The 23,866-nt window shown below is 40.2% G+C and overlaps 1 long non-coding RNA gene across 1 annotated transcript; it reads left to right on the top strand.

Moving 5' to 3' along the window:
* Nucleotides 1-6: 6 nt before the first annotated feature.
* LOC103878428 lies at nucleotides 7-21,132 on the top strand. Its single transcript, XR_002517651.2, has 3 exons — nucleotides 7-984; nucleotides 3,836-3,948; nucleotides 20,425-21,132. It is a non-coding gene; the product is annotated as an uncharacterized LOC103878428 (long non-coding RNA).
* Nucleotides 21,133-23,866: the final 2,734 nt, after the last annotated feature.

Raw genomic sequence — 23,866 nt, 5'->3', positions numbered from 1 at the left:
CGGCTTCCGTAGCCCCGCCCCCACCATAGCCCTGCCCCGCGGCGCCCAAGGTCAATATCCCGGGTGTCGTTTCACCCTCAGGCAATGGGAACTAATGTGGAAACCCGGTTTTCAACCTGCGAGCTGCGAAAGCACCATTCTCGAACAATTCTGTTTTTTTTTTTTTTTTTCTCCTTCCTCCTGTTCATAACAATCCGGAAGCCAAAGCGAGACGCTCTTTAGTTTCTTGGCAACCGCTGGATTGAACGTCAGGCATCACTCGTTCCTTTCGCTCTTTAAGTATTTATTAAAGCTCCAAAATTCAGCTCAAAGATCGCCTCTTCACAGAGGCTTTTCCTGGCCGCCCTACCGGAAGTGGTCGTCCTCCTCCGGGACCATTGACCACGTTCTGGAGTTACTAATATATTCGAATGTAAACTCCAGGGAGCAGTCCCTGTCTGTGACGCTGATAACCCCAGTTACCGAGATGGGCGGTGACTGTCCCCTCCAGGCTGTCTCCTTGACAACTTCACAAGCCGGATAACAGGCCGTCCCGCTACTGCAATGCAAATAGAGGCCTTCGGACCCTCGGAGCTGTAAACACGCACGCTCCTAGGGAAGTAGCTCTGGGCTCACTCACAGGAAAAGCAGGGTGCAAGGTTATAAGAAGGTGCATCCTCTTACCTCTCAAAGGTAAAAGACAAAGAAGTTTTTAAATTTATTTTTTTTGTCTCAAAGACAAAGAAGTTTTTTAATTTATTTTTTAAATTTTTAATCAATGGAATCCAGAGAAGTTTGTTTTTTTCTTTTTTGGTCTAGACGTTTGTATAAAATTCTGTCCAGACCGTGTAGTCTCTTTCTACCTTACATGTATGTATCTCTGTTAATATTTACCTGATATTAAATTTATGTTCTAGGCCAGGCGCGGTGGCTCACGCCTGTATTCCCGGTAGTTTGAGAGGCCGATGGGGGAGGACTGACTGAGCCCAGGAGATCGAGGCTGCGGTGAGCTATGATCAAGCCACGGCACTCCAGCCTGGGTGACACAGTCAAAGAACTAGAGAAGAGGAAGGAAGGGAGGGAAGGGAAAGGAAAGGGGAAGGGAAAGTGAAAGGGAAGAAAAGGAAAGGGAAGGGAAGGGGAGGGAAGGGGAGAAGGACCCAAAGAAGCAGTTATGGTTGGTTACTTATCTATACGGAACTAAACAAAGAATAATGAGAATAACGATAATAGTAATACCGGTAGTAACAGTAGTAATAGCAAGTTGTGAAAAGCAATTAAATTATCTGGAGACGCTTAAGAGTTATTTTAGCAAGGTCTGTACAGGATTCTCTCACTCTTGACTCCCGTCCTTAATAAGAATGTCGCATTCCTTCTAATATAGGGAGGATGTCTCTCACATGGTAATTTCATCTGCTTCTAAGAAATAGAAAAGAGGTCAGAATGATTTTTTTGTATCTACTGTTTTTCAAGTGCTTTTAATTCAAAGTAGTCAATATGCAAGAATGGCATATTTTTAACTTCATCAGCAGTGATATACCAAATAAGAAAAGCCTAGAGGTGAGAACTTGATAAATCATCCCTGGGTCTTACTCCACTAAGCCCTGGGTTGCAAGAAGGTATGAGAATTAAATGAGATAAAATAATTAAATGAGTCATAGGAGGTAAATGAGGAGTGGTGGTTTTAAGAATAGAGAAAATGCTAAGGATTTTTCACACTGTCTCGTGTAATCCTCTCATCAGCTTTGTTGGAAAGCATTAACCTAAACGTATAAAAAGGACGGGGTGTGGTGGCTCACACCTGTAATCCCAGCACTTTGGGAGATCCGAGGCGAGCAGATTCCTTGAGCCGAGGAGTTCAAGACCAGCCTGGACAAAATAGGGAGACTTCCGTCTATACAAAAAATTTTAAAATAAAAATAAGAAAGAAAGAGAGAAAAAAGAAAAGAAAAGAAACAATAAAAAGAAAAGAAGAGGAGAAAGTAAGAAAGAAAATTTTAAAAATCAGCCAGGGCCTGGCACAGTGGCTCATGCCTGTAATCCCAGCACTTTGGGAGGCTGAGGCCAGTGGATCACTTGAGCTCAGGAGTTGAAGACCAGCCTGGGCAACATGGTGAAACCCAGTCTCTACAAAAAATACAAAAATTAGCCAGGAATGGTGGCGCTCGCCTATGGTCCTAGATTTACCAGAGGCTGAGGCACGAGAGTCGCTTGAACCTGGCGGCAGTTGCAGTGAGCTGGAGATCACGCCATTGCACTCCAGCCTGGGCGACAGAGCGAGACTGTCTCAGCCAGGTGATGGTGGCTCGTGCCTATAGCCCCAGCTACTTGGGAAACTGAGGAGTGAGGATCGCCTGAGCCCCGGAATTTGAGGCAGCAGTGAGCTGTGATTGAACCACTGCACTGCAGCCTAATGACAAAGCGAGACACAATCACTAAAAAATAAATAAATAGGCGGGGCGCAGTGGATCTCGCCTGTAATCCCAGCACTTTGGGAGACCGAGGCAGGGGGATCACCTGAGGCCAGGAGTTCAATACCAGCCTGGCCCACGTGGCAAAACCCCCGTCTCTACTAAAAATACAAAAATTAGCCAGGCATGGCAGTGAATGCCTGTAATCCCAGCTACTCGAGACGCTGGGGCGGAAGAATCGCTTGAACCCAGGAGGCGGAGGTTGCAGTGAGCTAAGATTGTTCCATTGTACTCCAGCCTGAGTGACAGAACAAGACTCCTTCTCAACAAAAATAAATAAATAAATAAGGAGAGACTTGTAGAATGTTTAAGATGGAACAGTCAGGCTCCAATCTTTAAAACTACCATTTACATGTCAAGTCATATGGGTAATTACTGTGTAATCAACATAGGATATAGAAGAAAGAATTATTATTATTATTTTTTAAATTATTTATTTATTTATTTGTTTTTTGCCAGAGTCTCACTCATCACTTGAGCTGGAGTGCAGTGGGTGGTCTAGGCTCACTGCAACCTCCACCTCCCAGGCTCAAGCGATTCTCCTGCTGCAGCCTCCCGAGTAGCTGAGACTACAGGTGTACACCACCACGCCCGGCTAATTTTTGCATTTTTAATAGAGACAGGTTTTCATCATGTTGGCCAGGCTGTTCTGCAACTCCTGGCCTCAAGTGATTCGCCTTCCTCGGCCTCCCAAGAAGGAAGAATTCTGATCATTTTCTACCACTGCTCAATAGCATTCAATGGCTCCTCCCCTCTGAAGAATAAACCCTCCAAGAATTGTACGTCTCCTTTTTTTTTTTTTTTTTTTGAGTTGGGGAGTCACCGGCTCTGTCGCCCAGGCTGGAGTGCAGTGCGTGATCTCGACTCACTGCGCTCCGCCTCAGTTCGTGCCATTCTCCTGCCTCCAGCCTCAGAGTAGCTGGGACTACAGGCTCCCGCCACCAGCTGGCTTCGGCTAATTTTTTTTTTTTTTTTTTTTTTTTGTATTTTTAGTAGAGATGGGGTTTCACCATGTTAGCCAGGATAGTCTCGATCTCCTGACCTCGTGATCCGCCCATCTCGGCCTCCCAAAGTGCTGGGATTACAGGCGTGAGCCACCGCACCCGGCCGAATTGTACTTCTAAGAACTCCCATCAAGTATTTAATCTGTTGATCAAAGCAGACCCCTCCACCTTGCTTCAGAGGCCAAAGAATATGCTTCAAATAATTTTTATTATTTTTCTTATTCATTTGACTCCCAAAGTATGCTACCTAGCATAAATCTGGAGTTAAAAATGTATGTATCTTTGCTAAACTTAACTGCTTTTAACCAAGGAAGTATTCTAAAATATGCTTTTTATTTCCCCCTCGGAACTGCACTTACACATCCTTTCATCTGCCTGTAGGGAAAGACTCCACATCTCTGGTTTAAGTTGTCTCTGTAGAAAGAAGGATCACAAATGAGACTAAAGAGAAAGTAGAACTGGCAACTTGTGAAGGAAAAGAAGTCCCACTCTAAGTAAGCAATAAAAAATGACCCACTCTAAGTAAGCAATAAAAAATGAATCTGAAGAATTCTTAAAATTCAGCAATAAGAAAATAAGCAACTCAATTTAAAAATGAGCAGAAGATCTGAGTAAGCATATGAAAAGATGTTCAACATCATATATCATGAGGGAAATACACATTAAAACAACAGTGAGATACTACTATATACCAATCAGAATGGCCAACATTCAGAACACTGACAACACCAAATGCTGGCAAGGATGCAGAGCAACAGGAACTTTCATTCATTGTTGGTGGGAATACAAAAATGGTACCACCCCTTGGAAGACAGTATGGCAGTTTCTTATAAAACTAAACATACTTTTACTGTATTATCCAGAAATTGTGCTCACTTATATTTAATCAAATGAGGTGAAAACTTTTGTCCACACAAAAACCTATTTGTTTTTACCCCAATCCATTTTTATTCCTACTCCCACTGAATGCAAATGGAACAGATGAATGGATGTTTTATTTCTATTTTATTTTATTTTTATTTTGTTTCGCATGGATGTTTATAGCAGCTTTATTCAGAATTGCCAAAACATGGAAGCAGGTGAGACGTCCTTGAATAGGTGAATGGATAAACAAACTGTTGTATATTCATATAGTGCCATACTATTCTGTACTAAAAAGAAATGAGCTATCAAGCCACAAAAAGACATAGAGGAAACGTAACTGCATATTACTAAGTGAAAGAAGCCGGTCCGAAAAGGCTACATACTGCATGATTCCAATTATATTACATTCTGGATAAGGCAAAACTATGGAGACAGTAAACAGATCAGTGGTTACCAGGGTTTGGGGAAGTTGGAGGTAGGAGGGAGGGATGAATGCGAAGCACAGGGGATTTTTAGGGCGGTGAAACTATTCTGCATGATACTGTCCTCATGAATATATGACATTATGCATGTATCGAAACCCATAGAACTATACAGCAACAGCAGTTGCCAACCTAAAACTGCTCTAAATAGTAGAGTCTATTAGTTTTTGAATAATGAATCTAAAAATTGCTAACTTGGAGTCTGACATCAAGGTTCACACCTTCCACACCTAAATAGTTACCAAGTCTCTCCCAATCCATTTTTACCCCTCCTCCCACTGAATGCAAGCCATGACCTCTTACCTGCACAGGTGTAGCCAACTCTCCATTCTCCCAGCCTTAGATTTGACACCAGTCTCTCTCAACCGCTTTTTCATGCTGCAATAACGTTTCAAATGCCAATCTGATAACATCACACTAAAAGTCATGTTGTGCTTCCCCTTGTCTTAGGATCAGTCTAAACTAAACCATTGTTCACAGATTCTCCCTATCACACCCCACAGCTCCTGCCTCTACAATCTCTACCCAGAAGCCCTAGGGAACTTTTCCAGTTCCTCTAACTCACTCTTTGGACTTTGTATAAACAGACTTCCTAGCATGAGACAATGCTACCAGTAGACCAGAGAGCAAGAGAACCCTGTGAGTTAGGTATGCTTGACAATGCCTTCCAGAGAGGTGGGACTTAAGCTGGAGCCTTGGGGCATGTGTGAATCCACTAAACAGAAGAGGAAAGAAAAGTATCTAGCTAAGGAGAGTTCCTGTGATCATATTTCCAAGAAAGGGATGTGCAATAAACAAGCCAGAACTACTGAACTCTACTGAGAGGTGATAGAGCTTAGTGGTAGGTAAGAGGGACTCTGGCTCTTACACCAGTTTCCTGTCTGTGAGAAAGGAATAATCACCATAGCACCTCATAAAGCATTTGAAAGATTTAAGACTTAATGCATATGAAGCAACTAAATCAGTGTGTAATGTGTAGTAAGCCTTCTGTATTGGCTATTACGATGATGATTACCTGATGATCTGTTATAGAAAATTCATTATAACCAGACTACAGTCCAAATAAGCTTGGCTGAGTATAAGTGTCTTCAGAATTCTACCTTGGAAAACAGACATGTAAAATTCCACATAAAAGCCCAATATAGAAAATAAATAATGTTTTATTTATTTATGTATTTACATATTTATTGTAGAGATGGGATCTCGCTATGTTACCCAGTCTAGAGTGCAGTGGCTATTCACAGGCAAACTCATAGCACACTACAGCCTTGAAATCCTAGAATTAAGCCATCTGCCTGCCTCAGCTTCTTGTATAACTGGAAGTACAGGTGTACAATGCCATGCCATAGAAACAAGTGTTATAACCACAAATGTATGTGTGGTTCAAACTCACAAAATTTACTACATACAGTACAAATTTACTCAATAAGAACACACTAATGAAGTTTACAGTGTAAAGAAAGAAAACTAATTTTTTTCCTCACCCCTAATGTGTTCTTAGAAGGGACCCCCTGTAACAAAAAACAGAATAACAAAGTAAGAGCAAAACCAAATATTTATTATGTATATTTTATATGTATATGGGAGATGCCCAGGGAATGAATAATTCTCAAAGAGGTGACTCAGACCTCTTGCTTATATAAACTTCAATAAAGAACATTAAGGCCCAGCACAGTGACTCACTGCTATAATCCCAGCACTGTGGGAGGCTGAGGCCAGAGGATCCCTTGAGCCCAGGAGGTCGAGGCTGCAGTGAGCCATGATCATGCCACTGCACTCCAGCCTAGGTGACAGAGTAAGACCCTGTCTCAAACAAACAAACAAACAAACAAACAAAAAACACGCTAAATTTCTAAAGAAAGGACAAGACAGAGGAAAAGAACTTTGAATCTCTAGAGGTGGCAAATTGTGGGAAGGCAAAATAATGGTAGATGAAGTCCACTTAGCAAAGCTTATTAATGTAGATTCCTCTTGTGCCATCTCCAGCCAGATGAGGGCTAAAGTTGTCTTTAGTAGTTAACTTTTGTCCTTCCAGGTAGAGAGGGAAGAAGGGCACCTTTGTCTTTGTAAATCTGTGTCCTGCCACTAGGTAAAAAGAGGAAGGGCAGAGAGCTTTCGTGTATCTGCTTCCTCCCACTTGCTCTTAGCTTAAAAAATTGTATGTCAAAGAGGCATATTTTTTGGTTAACACATCTGGTTTTCCTTCATTCAGCACTCTCAACTACATCCAAATTTGGTTCTTATCGCTGTTTGTACTGTTTTATCATATTAAATTCAGAAAACGTATTTTAAAATAACATTTTGAAAACTAAATTCATAAAAGACATTTTTAAATGAAATGTGCTTTGAATATTTAGAACCTTTTGAAGCACACAGATTGTAAATTACTCATCTGGTCTAACATTGTTATTTTGCAACAAAAAAAGCAGACTGAACCTATGACATGCTAAACCCAAAAGAAAACAGAGAGTCTACAAAATGCTGAGAAGCCATCCATCCCTTTGACAATGGACCTAAGATCACCTTTTCTGGAAGAGTTAAGTGATCTCCACGTCTGTCTGCTATATGCAGCTATTCATAATAACCCATAATGAAATGTTTATTTGGCTGATTTTTTTTTCTTTTTTTTTTTTTTTTTTGAGACAGAGTCTCACTCTGTTGCCCAGGCTGGAGTGCAATGGCATGATCTCAGCTCACTACAGCCTCCACCTCCTGGGTTCAAGAAATTCTCCTTCCTCAGCCTCCTGAGTAGCTGGCATTATTACAGGCATGTGCCACCACGCCAGGCTGATTTTGTTATTTTTAGTAGAGACAGGGTTTCACCCTGTTGGCCAGGCTGGTCTCGAACTCCTGACCTCGTGATCTGCCGGCCTAGGCCTCCCAAAGTGCTGGGATTACAGGCGTGAGCCACCATGCCCAGCCCGGATTGTTTAATAAATACACCACACATATGGAAATGGAAAGTTGTCAATAGTACTAATAAATAATTCTTATACTTGTATGGAATGTAAAGCAAATTTTATCAACTTCTACCCACATCAGACATTAAAAATATCTCTGGAAAATTAGATTCTAATGTCAGGTCAGGCCTGAAAACCAAGAGCTTACCTAAAATATCAAATGTTTTAGAGAAAGGTATTCCTTCCTTCATCCATTCATTCACTGGCTGCTTTAATAGGGTCCACTCCAAATCAAGGGTGTGATGATTACTAACTTTTAAAAATCTATACTCCATAAATATTTGAGTACCTACTGTTCCTTGTGTATTTCCCATATGGCTTTTTTATTTTTGTTTTTTGTTTTTACAATGAGCAAAAATTGCTTGTATTACGGGGGAAAAACTATGCAAATACAATGTTAAATTCTCATGACCAAAATCAAAAGCACTACAAGAATTTCATTCCTCATGCATCCACAAGGTGGCGTATTACAATTTTGCTTTTTACTGACATGAACCTAGAACTGCGGTGACACGTGAAGTAAGAACTGCAAATGGAAAATGAAAGTTAGGGAATGAGGTTCATCAGGCCCTGTGCTAGACACGGGAGGATTCTGTACTCAGAAATGTTTGGCTTGCTCATTGCTTCATGTGCTTGGATTTAGTTCTTTGGTGAAGCATGGTTGTTGCATTCTCTCTTCTTCCTCAATCACAAAAGATAAAAAGACTGTCTTAATTTGGAAAGTTAATGTTTTTTGGTGCTTCCTTTGAATATATATATATTTCACTATAGAAGAATAAAATGGAGAAAGAGAAAAAGGAGAATAGCACCTAGAATTATAGATAGAAGAATTCAGTCTTCTTTCCCATTTAAAAAAATGTTTTTTATTATACATTTGGTGCAATGATGGTATAGGAGATAAAGATGCTAAAAATTTCTGGGACAAGAGAGAAGAAAAACTTTCTAGGACACTGGACTCTTTTCATAATAATGAGTAAATACGTCTGAGATTGTGGAGATGAACTTTCATCTCTGTTCAGAATAATACCCCTTTTAAGGCAGGATTTACTGATTGTGAAGTTAATCATTCTTTAGTGTCCATGACAGGTGTCTGACTTGTGTTCTTTCAAATTCATGATACCTTTGGCATGTGACCACCATGGCAAAAATATAGGTGTTACCAACAGTAATTACATATTTAATTATTTCAGTTTGTCTTCAAAATTACTGGTGTTTTCCTCCTTTTTTCTCACAATGGCGATATAACATTTTAGGAACTTTTTTAATTTTAGAAATTTTTTCTGTCCAATATATAAAATAATACAGTTGCATAGAAAATTGGTCTAATCTGCCGAGCTGTCAGCATGGACTATATATTTAGAAGATAAAAAACAAAAGTATATCATGGGGTGGTGGTATAGATTGGAAAATTATTACCAATTGAATAAAAAATAGTAGGGTAAATTAAAAATGCTCCCAAATACTTTTTCACTTCTTTTATTGAGACGGGGAAGCCCATTTCCTCTCCCCATTAAAACTGACCTGATTGTGAAATTTGACCAACAAAATTTGACAGAAGTGATATCGTGTAACTTCAGAGGTGTACTTACAGAGATCTGCAGCAACTCTGTGATAGGCTTTGAATGCTCTCTGTTAGAAGCTGGGCATGATATAAGTCCAGCTACCCTTCTAGAGAAAGAGATATGAAGAGAGGCCTGAAGTATCCTGGACATTTCAGTCTCAAATGAGCTCCCGGAAGAAATACCACACAGGTGAGCCCCAGGCAAACCAGAAAATAATTTGAAATAATAGATTATTTTAAGTCATCAGTTTTTTGTTGTTGTTGTTTGGTTTTTTTTTTTTTTTTTTTTCTTAAACAGAGTCTTGCTCTGTGGCCCAGGCTGGAGAGCAGTGGCGTGACCTCAGCTCTCTGCAATCTCCACCTTCCAAGTTCAAGATTCTCTTGCCTCAGCCTCCGGAGTAGCTGGGATCACAGGCACACACCACCACGCCTGGCTAATTTTTGTATTTATTTCTAGAGATGGGGTTTTACCATGTTGACCAGGCTGGTCTCGAACTCCTGGCCTCAGATGATCCGCCCACCTCAGTCTCCCAAAGTGCTGAGATTACAGGCATGAGCCACCAGACCCAACCCAAGTCATCAAATTTTGAGGTGGTTTGTTCTACAAAAATAGTCAAACCAGCTAGTGAGCTCCGTTTTGCCAATACTTTTTTCCTTTAAATAGACTTTTTTAAAAAAACAGTTTCAGGTTCACAGAAAAATTGAGAAGCACAGAAAGTTCCCATATACTTCCTGACCTTCAACACACACACACACAGCCTCCCTCACTATAGACATCCTGCACTAGGCACTAGAATGTACATATTACAACTGATATACCTACATTGACGCATTATCACCCCAAGTCTGTAATTTACATGAGAGTTCACTCTTGGAGTTACACATTCTATGGGTTTGTACAAAGGAATACTGACTTGTATCCACCATTATCATATCATACAAAGTATTTTCACTGCCTTAAAAATCCTCTGTGCTTTGCTTATTCATCCCTCCCTCACCCCTAATCCTTGACAACCATTGATCTTTTTACTCTCTTCATAGTTTTGCTCTTTCCACAGTGACATATAGTTGGAATTATAAAGGATGTAGCATTTTCAGACTGGCTTCTTTCACTTAAAAATATGCAGTTAAGGTTCCTCCACATCTTCATGGCTTGATGGCTCATTTACTTTTAGTATAGAATAATATTCCATTGTCTGTATGTATCACAGTCTATTTTCCTATTCAAGGACGTCTTGATTGCTTCCAAGTTTTGGCAATTCTGAATATAGCTGCTCTAAACATCAATCTGTAGGTGCTTCTGTGAATATGTTTTCAACTAATTTGGGTAAATACCAAAGAATACAATTGCTGGATCATATGGTAAGAGTATCTTTAGTTTTATAGGAAACTGCCAAACTGTATAACAAAATGACTACACCATTTTGCATTTCCACCAGCAATGAAGGAGAGCTCCTGTTGCTGCACATCCTTGCCAGCATTTGGTGTCATCAGTGTTCTGGATTTGGGACCTTCCAATAGGCCTATAGTAGTAATTTGCATTTCTCTGATGGCATATGATGTGGAGCATCTTTTCATATGCTTACTTGCCATCTGTATATCATCTTCGGTGAAGTGTCTGTTCAGGTCTTTTGCTCATTTAAAAACATCAGACCAGTTGCAGTGGCTCATCCCAGCACTTTGGGAGGCCAAGGTGGGAGGACTGCTTGAGCCCAGGAGTTCAAGACAGCCTGGGCAACATAGTGAGACCCTATATCTACAAAAAAAATATTTTAAAAATTAGCTGGGCATGGGTGATGCATGCCTGTAGTTCCAGCTACTTGGGAAGCTGAGGTAGAAAGATCACTTGAGCCTGGGAGATCAAGGCTACAGTGAGCCATGATTGTGCCACTGCACTCCAGCCTAAGCAACAGAGCAAGACCCTGTCTCAAAAAAAAAAAAAAAAGAAAGAAAGAAAGAAAAGAAAAGAAAAAATGAAAAAGAAAAAAGAACAAATTGGCCAGGCGCGGTGGCTCAAGGCTGTAATCCCAGCATTTTGGGAGGCCAAGGCGGGAGAGTCACAAGGTCAGCAGTTCAAGACCAGCCTGATCAATATGGTGAAACTCTTTCTCTACTAAAAATACAAAAATTAGCCAGGCGTGGTGGTGTGCACCTGTAGTCTCAGCTACTCAGGAGGCTGAGGCAGGAGAATTGCTTGAACTCGGGAGGCAGAGGTTGCGGTGAGCCAAGATTGTACCACTTTGCTCCAGCTTGGGCAACAGAGCAAGACTCCATCTGAAAAAAAGAAAAAATCATCACGTTGTTCACTTTCTTCTTGTTGAGTTTTAAGAGTTCTGGCCAGGCACAGTGACTCATGCCTGTAACCCCAGCACTCTGGGTGGCTGAGCTGGGTGAATCACTTGAGACCAGGAGTTCGAGACCAGCCTGACCAACATGGCAAAATCTAGTTTCTATTAAAAATACAATAATTAGCTGGGCATGGTGGCACACACCTGTAATTCCAGCTACTCAGGAGGCTGAGGTGCCAGAATCATTTGAACCCCAAAGGCAGAGGTTGCAGTGAGCTGAGATTGTGCCTCTGCACTTCAGCCTGGGCAGCAGAGCAAGACGCCATCTCAAAAAAATAAAATAAAAAGTCATTCCCATACACAAGGTCATCTAGATTTTCTCCTGTGTTATCTTCTAGGAATTGTATAGTTTTGCATTTTACAAAATGATCCATTTTGAGTTACTTTTTTTTTTTTTTTTTTTTTTAGTTTCTGGGTCAGTGTTCTCTATTGCCACACTGTACTGCACTGTATTTACACTTCAAATTTCTAAAATAGCATTTGTATATTAAAATAGTTATTTTTCTCATTTTGAACTAATTTTGGGGATGAGTACAAGGCCTATGTCTACATTCTTTTTTTTTTTCTCCTGCATGTAGATGTACAGTTGTTCCCGCAGCATTTCTTGAACAGACTCTTGTCCATTTTCTCCTTTGCTCCTTTGTGAAAGATCAATTCACTATATTTATTTGAGTCTATACCTGCTGCTCTGTTCTGTTCCATTGATCTGTTTGTCCACTCTTTCATCAACACTACTAAGTCTTGATTACTTCATAGTAAATCCTGTAGCTTTATAGTAAATCCTGAAGTCAGGTAGTGTCAGTCCTCTGACTAGCACTCATGCATGATTATGTTGGCTATTCTGGGTCTTTTGTGTCTCCATATAAACTTAAGAATCAGTTTGTCAGTATCACAAAATAACTTGCTGGGAATTTGGTTGGTATTGTGTTGAATCTATAGATTGCATTGAGAAGAATGGACATCTTAACAATATTGAATCTTCCAATCCTTGAACATGGAATACCTCTTCATTTCTTTAGCTCTTCTTTATTTCATCAGAGTTTTGTAGTTTTTCTCATATAGATCTTGCACGTATTTTGTTAGATTGATACTTAAGTATTCCATATTTTGGGGTGTTAATATAAATGGTATTCATATTATGTTTTAAATTTCTAATTCCACTGGTTAATTGCTGATATACCAGAAAGGAATCAAATTTTGTATATTAATCTTGTATCCTGCAACCTTGCTATACTTACTTATTAGTGCCAGGAATTTTTTGTTGTAGTGGTTGATTCTTACGGATTTTCTACATAAACGTTCATGTCATCTGCAAACAAAGACAGCTTTATTTCTTCCTTCTCAATCTGCATACCTTTTATTTCTATTTCTTTTCTTACTGCATTAGTTAGAACTTCCAAGTATGATTTTGATAGGGAGTAGTAAGAGGGGAAATCTTTGACTTGCTCCTGCTCTGGGAAAGCTTCTAATTTTTCATCATTAGCTGTGGGGTATTTTTGTAAACGTTCTTTATTCTATTGAAAAAGTTCCCCTTTATTCCTTATTTCCTGAGTTTTTGTCATGAATGGGTATTGTTTTTGTCAAATAATTGTTCTGCATCTATTAATATGATCACGTTTTTTCTTTTTTAGTCTGTTGAAATGATGAATTATTAAATCATTAATTTTCAAATGTTGAACCAGGCTTACATACTGGGAATAAATTTCCTTGGTCATGTATATAATTTTTTTTCTTGCAGCTTCAGTTCAAAGGATCTTTTTACACATTGTTGGATTTAACTTGCTAATGTTGAGAATTTTTGCATCTATGTTCATGAGAGATACTGGTCTGTAGTTTTCTTGAAATATCTTTGATTTTGGTATTAGGATAATGCTGGCCTCATAGAATGAGTTGGAAACCATTTCGTCTGCTCCTATTTTCTTTTCTTCTTTCTTTCTTTCTTTTTTTTTTTTTTTTTACGACGGAGTCTCGCTGTGTCACCCAGGCTAGAGTGTTGAGTGGTGCTATCTTGGCTCACTACAGTCTCTGCCTCCCAGGTTGATTCTCCTGCCTCAGCCTCCCAAGTAGCTGGGATTAGAGGCATATGCCACGACACCCGGCTAATTTTTGTAATTTTTAGCAGAGATGTGGTTTTACCATGTTGGCCAGGCTGCTCTTAAACTCCTGACCTGAAGTGATCCACCCACCTCAGTCTCAAAAGTACTGGGATTACAGGTGTGGGCCACCACGCCTGGCCTCTCTACTTCTATTTTCTGAAAGAGATTGTAGAAAGTGAATACAATTTATTTCTTAAATATTTAGAAGAATTCACTGGTGAATTTATCTGGGCCTGATGTTTTTTGTTTTCGAAGGTTATAATTGATTCAATTTCTTTAATAAATACAGACTTATTCAGAATGTATATTTCTTCTGTGTGAGTTTTGGCAAATGTGTCTTTAAGGAATTAGCCTATTTTACTTAAATTATCAGATTTGTGGACATATAGAGTTTCTTATTTCTTTATGATCCTTGTAGTGTTCACAGGATTTGTAGTGATGTCCCCTCTCTCATTTCTGATATTAGTAACTTGTATGTCTCTCTTTTTCTTGGCTATCCTGGCTAGAGGCTTATTGATTTTATCAAAGAAACGGCATCTAGTTTCATTTATTTTCTTTATTGTTTTTATTTTTATTGATTTCTTTTTTGGGAATCAGGGGAGGTGAACAGAGTCTTGCTCTATCGCCCAAGCTGGAGTGCAGTGGCACAGTCTCGGCTCACTGTAACCTCCGCCTCCCAGGTTCAAGTGATTCTCGTGCCTTAGCCTCCAGAGTAGCTGGGATTACAGGCACATGCCACCATGCCCTGCTAATTTTTGTTTTTTTAGTAGAGATGGTGTTTTACCCCATTGCCTGGCTGGTCTCGAACTCCTGACCTCAGGTGATCCACCTGCCTCGGCCTCCCAAAGTGCTGGGATTGCAGGCATGGGCCACCACACTCGGCTGATTTTTATTGATTTCTGGTCTAATTTTTATTATATCTTTTCTTCTGCTTGCTTGGGATTTAATTTGGTCCCCCCTTTTTTTTCTAGTTTCCTAAAGTGGAAGCTTAGATGACTGGTTTTAGATATTTTTTCCTATCCAATATATGCATTCAATGCCTTAAATTTCCCTCTAAGTACTATTTTCACTGTATCCACACATTTTAATAAGTTGTGGTTTTATTTTAATTTACTTCAAAATATTTTAAAATTTTTCTTGAGATTTCTTCTTTGACCAATGTGTTAGAGTGTGGTTTAATTTCCAAGTATTTTGGGATTTTCTAGCTATCTTTCTGTTACTAGTTTCTAGTTTAATTCCATTGTGACCTGAAATAATATATTGGATGATTTATAATCTTTAAAATTTGGGCTGGGCATGATGGCTCATGCCTGTAATCTCAGCACTTTGGAAGGCGGAGGTAGGTGGGTCACCTGAGGTCAAGAGTTGGATACCAGCCTGGCCAACATGGTGAAACCCTGTCTCTACTAAAAATACAAAAATTAGCTGGTCACGGTGGCAAGCACCTGTAATCCCAGGTACTCAGGAGGCTGAGGCAGGAGAATCGCTTGAACCCAGGAGGCAGAGGTTGCAGTGAGCTGAGATCACGCCATTACATTCCAGCCTGGGTGATGAGTGAAACTCCCTTCAAAAGCATTAATTAATTAATTAATTAATTAAAATTTGTTAAGAGTGGGTGTGGTGGCTCATGCCTGTCATCCCAGCACTGTGGGAGGCCAAGGCAGGCAGATTATTTGAGCCCAGGAGTTCAAGACCAGCCTGGGCAACATAGCAAGACCTCGTCTCTATTTTTAAATAATAAAAAAAGTTTTAAAAAATAAACAACTAATAACATTTTTTAAGGTGTGTTTTAGGACCCAGAATGTTATCTATCTTGGTATATGTTCCATTTGAGTCTGAGAAGAATGTGTATTCTGCTGTTGTTGGGTAAAACAGTCTAGAAATGTCAATTATACCCCATTGATGATGCTGTTGAGTTCTGTTAGAGAGATACTGTAGTCTCCAAATGTAACAGTGGATTCATGTGTTTCTCATTGTATTCCTATCCGTTTTTGCCTCACATATTTTAAAACTTTGTTGTTAGGCATATATACACTGTGGATTGTTACGTCTTCTTGAAAATTGAGCCCTTTATCCATTATGTAATGCCATGCTTTATCCCTGATAATTTTCCTTACTCTGATGTCTGTTCTGTTTGAAATTAATATAACTGCTCCCACTCCCTTTTGATTAGTGTTAGCATGGAATATCTTTCTCCATCCCTTTACTTTTAATCTATATATGTCTTTACATTTAATCTGGGTTTCTACATAAACAACATATAGTTGAGTCTTGTTTTTTAATCCACTCTGACAATCTCTGTATTTTAATTGGTGTATTTAGACCATTGATATTAAAGTGATTATTGATATAAATGGATGAATATTTATAATATTTGTTACTCTTTTCTATTCATTGTCTTTATTCCTTGTTCCTGTTTTTGACTTCCACTTTTTCCCTGCCATTTTGGTTTTTTTTATTTGTTTGTTTTTAAAATTTTTTATTATTATATTTTGAGTCAGGGTCACACTCTGTTGCCCAGGCTGGAGTGCAGTGGCATAATCATGGCTCACTGCAGCCTTAACGTCCTGAGCTCAAGTGATCCTCCTGCCTCAGCCTTCCACATAGCTGAAACTACACACGTATGCCACCATGTGTGGCTAGTTTTTGTATGTTTTGTAGAGATGGTATCTTGCTATGTTGCCCAGGCTGGTCTTGAAATCCTGGGCTCAAGCCATCTGCCTGCCTCAGCCTCCCAAAGTGCTGGGATTGTAAGTGTGAGCCAATGCACTCAGCCCATTTGTGATTTTAATTGAGTATTTTATATGATTTCATTTTCTCTCCTTTCTTAACACATCAATTATACTTTTTTTTTTTTTTTAAACAGAATCTTGCTCTGTGGCCAGGCTGGAGTGCAGTGTCATAATCTTGGCTCACTGCAACCTCCACCTCTTGGGTTCCAGCGATTCTCCTACCTCAGCTTCCTGAGTAGCTGGGATTACAGGCATATGGCTCCACACCCAGCTAATTTTTGTATTTTTAGTAGAGACAAGGTTTCAACATGTTGGCCAGGCTGTTCTCAAACTCCTGGCCTCCAGTGATCTGCCCAGTTTGGCCTCCCAAAGTGCTGGGATTACAGGCATGAGCCACCATGCCTGGCCAATTATGCTTCTTTTAAAAAATAATTTTTTGGTTGCTATACAGTTTGCGATATACGTTTACAACTAACTGAAGTCCACTTTCAATTAACACTATACTACTTTACAGGTAGTGCAAGTACTTTATGATAACAAAATATTTTTAAGCCTTCCCTCCTGTCCCTGGTATTATTGTATAGTTCATTTCACTTAATAAATGCTTATATTTTCTTAGTGAACAAAAGCATCCATAAGCATAAGTGTATGTATATACATCCAATCAAATACATTTTGCCATTATTGTTTGAAACAAAATGTTATGTTAGACCAATTAAACATTTTTAAAGTTTTTATTTACCTTTACTTATTCTTCTCTAATACTCTATCTTTCTATATGTAGATCCACATTCCTGAACTATATTATTTTTCTTCTATGTGAAGAATTTCCTTAATATTTCTTACAAGGCAGGTCTACTAGCAACAAATTTCCTTAGTGTTTGTTGGTCTCAGAAAGTCTTTATTTCTACTTCACTTTTGAAGAATAATTTCACAGGATGCACAATTCTAGTTGGTAGTTTCTTTCTCTCACCACTTTAAATATTTCACTTGACTCTCTTTGTAGTAATTTCTTACAATTTTATGTTGCCTCAGCATCCATTTTGAACATAGGTTTAATTTTCTCATATTGGAAGCAGGGCTTAGTCACCCTTGACACAGGTTCCGGTTCTCTACTTCATTCCAGTTCCTCAGTGTGGTTGATCCAGATATCTGCTTTATACGACTGCCTCCTGGTGACCACCTCCCTATCAGACAGCTAGATACAACCTACTTGACTCACCTTGCTGAACCCCCTACTGTGCAGATATGCCACAGTGACCACTTTTCAGTCACAGCATGATTTCATGAACTTGTATCTACTTCCTCTAAACCCACTAATTAGAACTTCCCGAGGGAAACCTGCCTGGATAACGCCCTAGACCCCAGTAAAGGCTTCAGCCCATGGGTTCCTCATTCTCTCTCTTGCTTCTTGCCTGCTGATTGAGTGTACATGTCCCAAATAGCTCCCTACTTCCTGTTGGCCCCATGGGGCATGCTGCGGTCTTCTTTCTGGGATCTGAAAGTAATATACTGCTTGTGTTATTTCATGTTTTGTTTGAATTACTTCCTTTGTGTCTCACCTGAATGACACATCTAAACCTAACTTCTTTCCTGGCCAGGGCTCCCATAAAGAATGGCTATCTTGGTAGAAATGAGCTGGACACAGGTCAGACAAGAGCCATAAGGACATCTGCCACTATAAACAAGTTTCCTATGAGTGGGACACCTGGACACAGGTCAGACACTTAGACATCTGGCTGTTTGTCAGGCTAAAGAAGTATCTTATGAAAGACACATTGTAAACATTCACAACCAAATCTCCCGAAGCCATGTGAGAGAGGACAGGAATTTACTGCCATTCCCAGAATGAGACGTTAAGATGAAATTACAGAAAAATAGAACACTCTTCTTGCTTGTGTGGTTTCTGAGGAGAAGTTGGATGTAAATTTTATGTTTCTCCTCTATAGGTAAAGTGTTTTTTCCTGTGGCTTCTTTCAAGATATGTCTTTTTTTTTTTTTTTTTTGAGATGGAGTTCTCGGCCTGTCACCCAGGTTGGAGTGCAGTGGCAATCTTGGTCAACTGCAAGCCCTCCTGGGTTCATACCATTCTCCCTACCAGCCTCCCGAAAGTAGCTGGGACTACAGCACCACCACCACCCGGCTAATTTTTTTGTATTTTTAGTATCTGGCTTTTCACCGTGTTAACCAGGATGGTCTGGATCTCCTGACCTCGTGATCCACCCGCCTCGGCCTCGCAAAGTGCTGGGATTACAGGTGTGAGCCACTGCACCCAGAGGGCTGCTGGTTGACTATTTTTATGGTTATTTCTTGATTATATGATAAACAAAGAGTAGATTATTCATGAGTTTTCCAGAAAAAGGGTGGGGAGTTCCAGAAACTGAGGGTCTCTCCCCTTTTTAGAACATGCAGGGTGATTTCCAGAAGTTGCCATGGCATTTGTCATGGTGCTAGTAGGCGTGTCTTTTAGCATGATAATTCATTATAACTACCGTATAGTGAGAAGTGAGGACAACCAGAGGTCACTTTCATCTCCATCTTTGTTTCAGTGGGTTTTGGCTGGCTTCTTTACCACATCCTGTTTCATCAGTAGGGTCTTTACAACCTCTGACTTGTGATACCAGTCCTGTTGACCTGACTTGTGATACCAGTCCTGTTGACCTCCAGTCTTACCCTGTGACTAAGAATGCCTAACCTCCTGGGATGGCAGCCAAGCAGGTCTGAGCTTTATTTCACCTAGCCCCTATTCAAGGTGGAGTTGCTCTCCTTTAAATGCCTCTGGCATTATAATTAGGTCTTAATCCTTTAGTTAGCCTTTATGTGCCCTTTAACTGTGAACTTTTTTTTTTTTTTTCCTTGAGACAGGGTCTCATTCTGTTGCCCAGGCTGGAGTGCAGTGGCGTGATCATGGCTTACTGCAGCCTTGATTTGCTAGGCTCAGGTGATACTTCCACCTCAGCCTCCTGTGTAGACAGGCACACACCACCATACCTGGCTAATTTTTGTATTTCTTATGGAGACAGAGTTTTACCATGTTGCTCAGGCTGGTCTTGAATTCCTGGGCTCAAGCAATCCACCTATCTCAGCCTTGCTAAGTATTGGGATTATAGGTGTGAGCCACCACACCTGACCTTGAGGGTGAACTTCACAAATTGTCTCTGCCTCTTGGATTTTTCCCTCACCTTAGGTGGGACAGGATGCCTAGTGGGAGCTGGAATTAAGTCTCACATATTCGTCAGAGTCCTATGCATACATATGTAATTAAGATGGTTTTTCTGTGTTAATTTATCATCTGTCAATTTAATTCATGGCCTAACCAAAGAACCTAGAAGGGTAGAGGAAAGCCATTTCCCTTCCCATGAAAAGCAAGAGTAGGGCAGTGTGTACAGTTTTCTATTTACATAACCAGATATAAAATGGGATTCTTTGTTTTAACAAAGCATCAATAAAATAACTATTCAATGCCAAAGCACATGTGAAGCAGATCTTCCACATGTAGAATTCACAAAGGAAGTTATTGACAATGAATTACACAATGCTTGGGCCCCCTCTATCCCCAGAAACACAAGAAAAACCTAAAACCCTGAGACTTCCTGTTTGTCTTTCCATTGTGATTTTGTATGGTGTGCCCACAAATCATTATTCAGTGTTTTTTTATTCTGCTGCCAAGATTGCTCTCATGCTTCCTGGAAATCACAGGGGCTGAAGCAGTAGCCAGGTATTATTGATATGGACAGGAGGCAGGGAAATACTGAATAGAAGAGAGCAGTTCCCTGGCAAAGGCCCCACCCACAAGCCTGGGCCCACAGCACTAAATAAGAACTTCACATTCCTGTTTTCCCACTCCAATGTTGCTTTTTCCAAAACTGCTCTGGCCCATCATACCTTCCATCCCATACCCATAAATACCTCAAATTCCACTTACAGACAAGCAGAGTGGCATGGCAGAGAAGGAGAGAAGAGAAGAAGCATCTGAATATAGAGATGAGTTTGACTGGGGACGGCCAAACTGCAGGGGAAGATTATCTTCCCACTCCATCCCCTTTCCAGCTCCCCATCCCACTAAGAGCCACCTCCTTCGCTCAATAAAACCTCTGCTGCATTCACCATCCTTCAAGTCCGTGTGACCTGATTCTTCCTGGATGCCGGACAAGGACCTGGGTACCAAGAGGGCAGGGAGTAAAAGGCTGTCATGCTGACTCTCTGAGTCAGTTAACACTTAGCCATCCATGAATGGCAACTGCTAAAAGAGCATTAATTTTAACACACCCCTAGATGCTGCTGTAGGGCCAGAGCCCAAAAGCACTTGCCCCAGCCTTGGCACCTGCTTGCCTGCATGCTCCCCCTACTGCAAGGGGTTTGAATAGGGGGCCGAGTAAGCAAGCCACACCCCTGTTGTGAGTCCCATGAAGGGATCCATGGAACTCTCCAGTCTCACTATGTATTTAACTAACACTATGGCATAAATTCTTCTTTTAATTTTAAGTTTTGAATAAGATGAAAAAGCTTTTTTGTGATACTTAGGAATTAAGAAGATATGATCTGGCTGGGTGCAGTGGCTTGCACCTGTAATCCCAGTGCTTTGAGAGGCTGAGGCAGGTGGATCACTTGAAGTCAGGAGTTCAAGACCAGCCTGGACACCATGGTGAAACCCTGTCTCTACTAAAAACACAAAAAATTAGCTGGGTGTAGTGGTGGGCACCTGTAATTTCAGCTACTCAGGAGGCTGAGGCACGAGAATCACTTGAACCTGGGAGATGGAGGTTGCAGTGAGCCAAGATTGTGCCACACTCTAGCCTAGGCAACAGAGCCAGACTCTGTCTCAAAAAAAAAAAAAAAAAAGAAGATATGATAAAAAAAAAAAATGTGTCCTTTATCTGCCTTAAATCTAAACAACGAGGTAAGAAATTGTTTTCTTTGAAATAATTTATAAAGTTATTTATGAAGCTCATGAAATTATTTGCTTTAATAACTATGGGTGAAATAAATGTAATCCTACCTTAGCAACTTCTTCAAATTACAATTCAGAGGTTATAATGCAGGGAGTTAGCAAATGAGGTATATGGATATAAAAATGCCATCTCTGCAGTAGATGAAGTATGACAAATATTCAACAAAATGTGCCCTAGTCTTTTTTTTACCCACCTGAGTATGTATCACAGTGTAATGTTGGAAGGAAAATTTTTCCTCTACCCACTAAGTTTCAATTGCTTGGGGGCCTGAAGATTAACTGACAATAGACAGATGAACAGAAAAAAGAACAAGAATTATTTATATATGTACTCATTACTCAGTAAGGAGTAACCACATAATTAGCTAGAGGTAAATGTTTTTATGTCAACTGAACAAAACCGGGAGGGGTTAAAACTTCAAAGGGGAAGAATGAAAGATACTGTGGGCTTTTCTGATGTTAATAGATGGCTGAATTCACACTTCAGTGAATTCAAACAGGAAACTCCTTTGGTGGATGGGGGAGTCAATGGCATCTGTAGTTTCAGGAGGCCCTGCTTAAGTTTGGATAATGTTTATTTCTGTAGCTGCTGGTTGTACAGGCATTTGCAGTTTAAAATAATTTTCACGTCACTTTTGTAGGCTATTAATTTCTTCCGTAATTTCTCAGCAACTCATAGAACCCCAGTAAGATCATTGCAAATCTCACACATCACTCACCTATGTGATTGTAGAGGGGCCAAGGGAAAGCTTCCATCATCCTGTTAAGGGTTTGTTGAAAATTGTTGATGAAAAGAGTGAAACTTTTAAAAATATTTGAAGAGATTTATTCTGAGCCAAATATAAGTGATCACAGCCCATGACACAGCCCTCAGGAGACCCTGAGAACATGTGCCCAAAGTGGTTGGCATACAGCCTAGTTTTATATATTTTAGGGAGACATGAGACATCAAATACATGTGAGGTATACATTGGTTCAGTCCAGAAAGGTGGGACAACTCCAAGTGGGCAGAGAGGGGAGGAGGGGGTTCCAGGTTATAGGTAGATTTAAAATATTTTAGATTGGCAATTGGTTGAAATAACTACTATCAATAGAAAGGAATATTTGGGTTGCAATAAGAGGTTGTGGAAACCAAAGTTTTATCATGCCAAGAAAAACTCCAGGTAGCAGACTTTGGAGAGAATCGATTGTAAGTGTTTCTTATTAGACTTAAAATCTGTGTTGATGGTACATGCTGGTCAGCTTTTTCAGAATTCTAAAAGGGAGGAGGGTATAATGAGGCATGTGCCACCCTCTCTTCCTGTCGTGGCTTGAACCAGGCTTTCAGGTTAATGTTGGAGTGGCCTGGCTGAGAGGAGGGGGTCTATTCAGATGGTTGGTTGCGGGGCCTTACAATTTTATTTGTGGTTTACAAAAGGCAGATTAAAAAGCAGAAAAAGGCATACAAAATTTATTTAACATGCACGAACATGAGGGAATTGCAGGAGGAGGATTACCCAATAACCCAAATGAGGTCCAGTTGCTTACATACTCTTGTTCACAGGGGAAGAGGGGATGAGGGTATAACAATTTTGAGGGGTAGTAAATGATTTTTAGGGGAAATGAATGAACGTGGGAGACAGGAATTAATTTCTAAATTATTCTCTTTAGAATTTGAATGAGTCTGAAAGGCAGACATTGTTTTGTAAAAAAATTCATCTCCTTTTCTGTGATAGGTAATGAGATTTCAGAGAGGGGATGGAAGACAATTGTGTTTTATTTGTGGGTCCAGTCTTAAAGGTGATAAGGGAATATCAGAGGAGAGCCTCATCCTGTGCCTTGGGAGAGACAAAGTGTTGGTGGAGGCTGGAGGGTGAGGTCAGAGAGACCTTGAGGCTGCTGCTTTTAGTTCAGCATACCAGAACACCATATTTTGGGGTATCATTTTTCTGAGCCCCAACATTGCCTTCTATACTGCTGCATGGTCTGTATAACATCTATAGTCATTCTCTCTTTTGATTCTCAGTGCTTAATCCCTTATAGCCCCCATCCCAATCATCACCATTTTATTTACATGATTATTGGCTGTCACAATATCCGCTCCAGAATATACACTCCATGACAATAGACTTTGTCCATCTTCATTACTGGATCACCAGAGCTAACACCATGTCTGGAGCAGGGTTGTTACTAAATACATATTGGTTGATAAAATAAATGGAAAATAAATAATTTAAAGTGTAAGCTGGGCATAGTTTGTTTGTAATTCCAGCACTTTGGGAGGCCAAGGTGGGAGGATCGCTTGACCCCAGGGGTTCAAAACCACCTGAGCCCCATGGCGAGACCCCTGTCTCTACAAAAATTAGCCAGGCATGGGGTGTGGCTGTAGTCCCAGCTACTCAGGAGGTTGAGATGAGAGGATTCCTTGAGCCCAAGATG

Source organism: Papio anubis, chromosome 13, assembly GCF_008728515.1.
Source record: "Papio anubis isolate 15944 chromosome 13, Panubis1.0, whole genome shotgun sequence".
NCBI lineage: Eukaryota > Metazoa > Chordata > Mammalia > Primates > Cercopithecidae > Papio > Papio anubis.
This window is presented reverse-complemented; position numbering and strand designations above follow the sequence as displayed.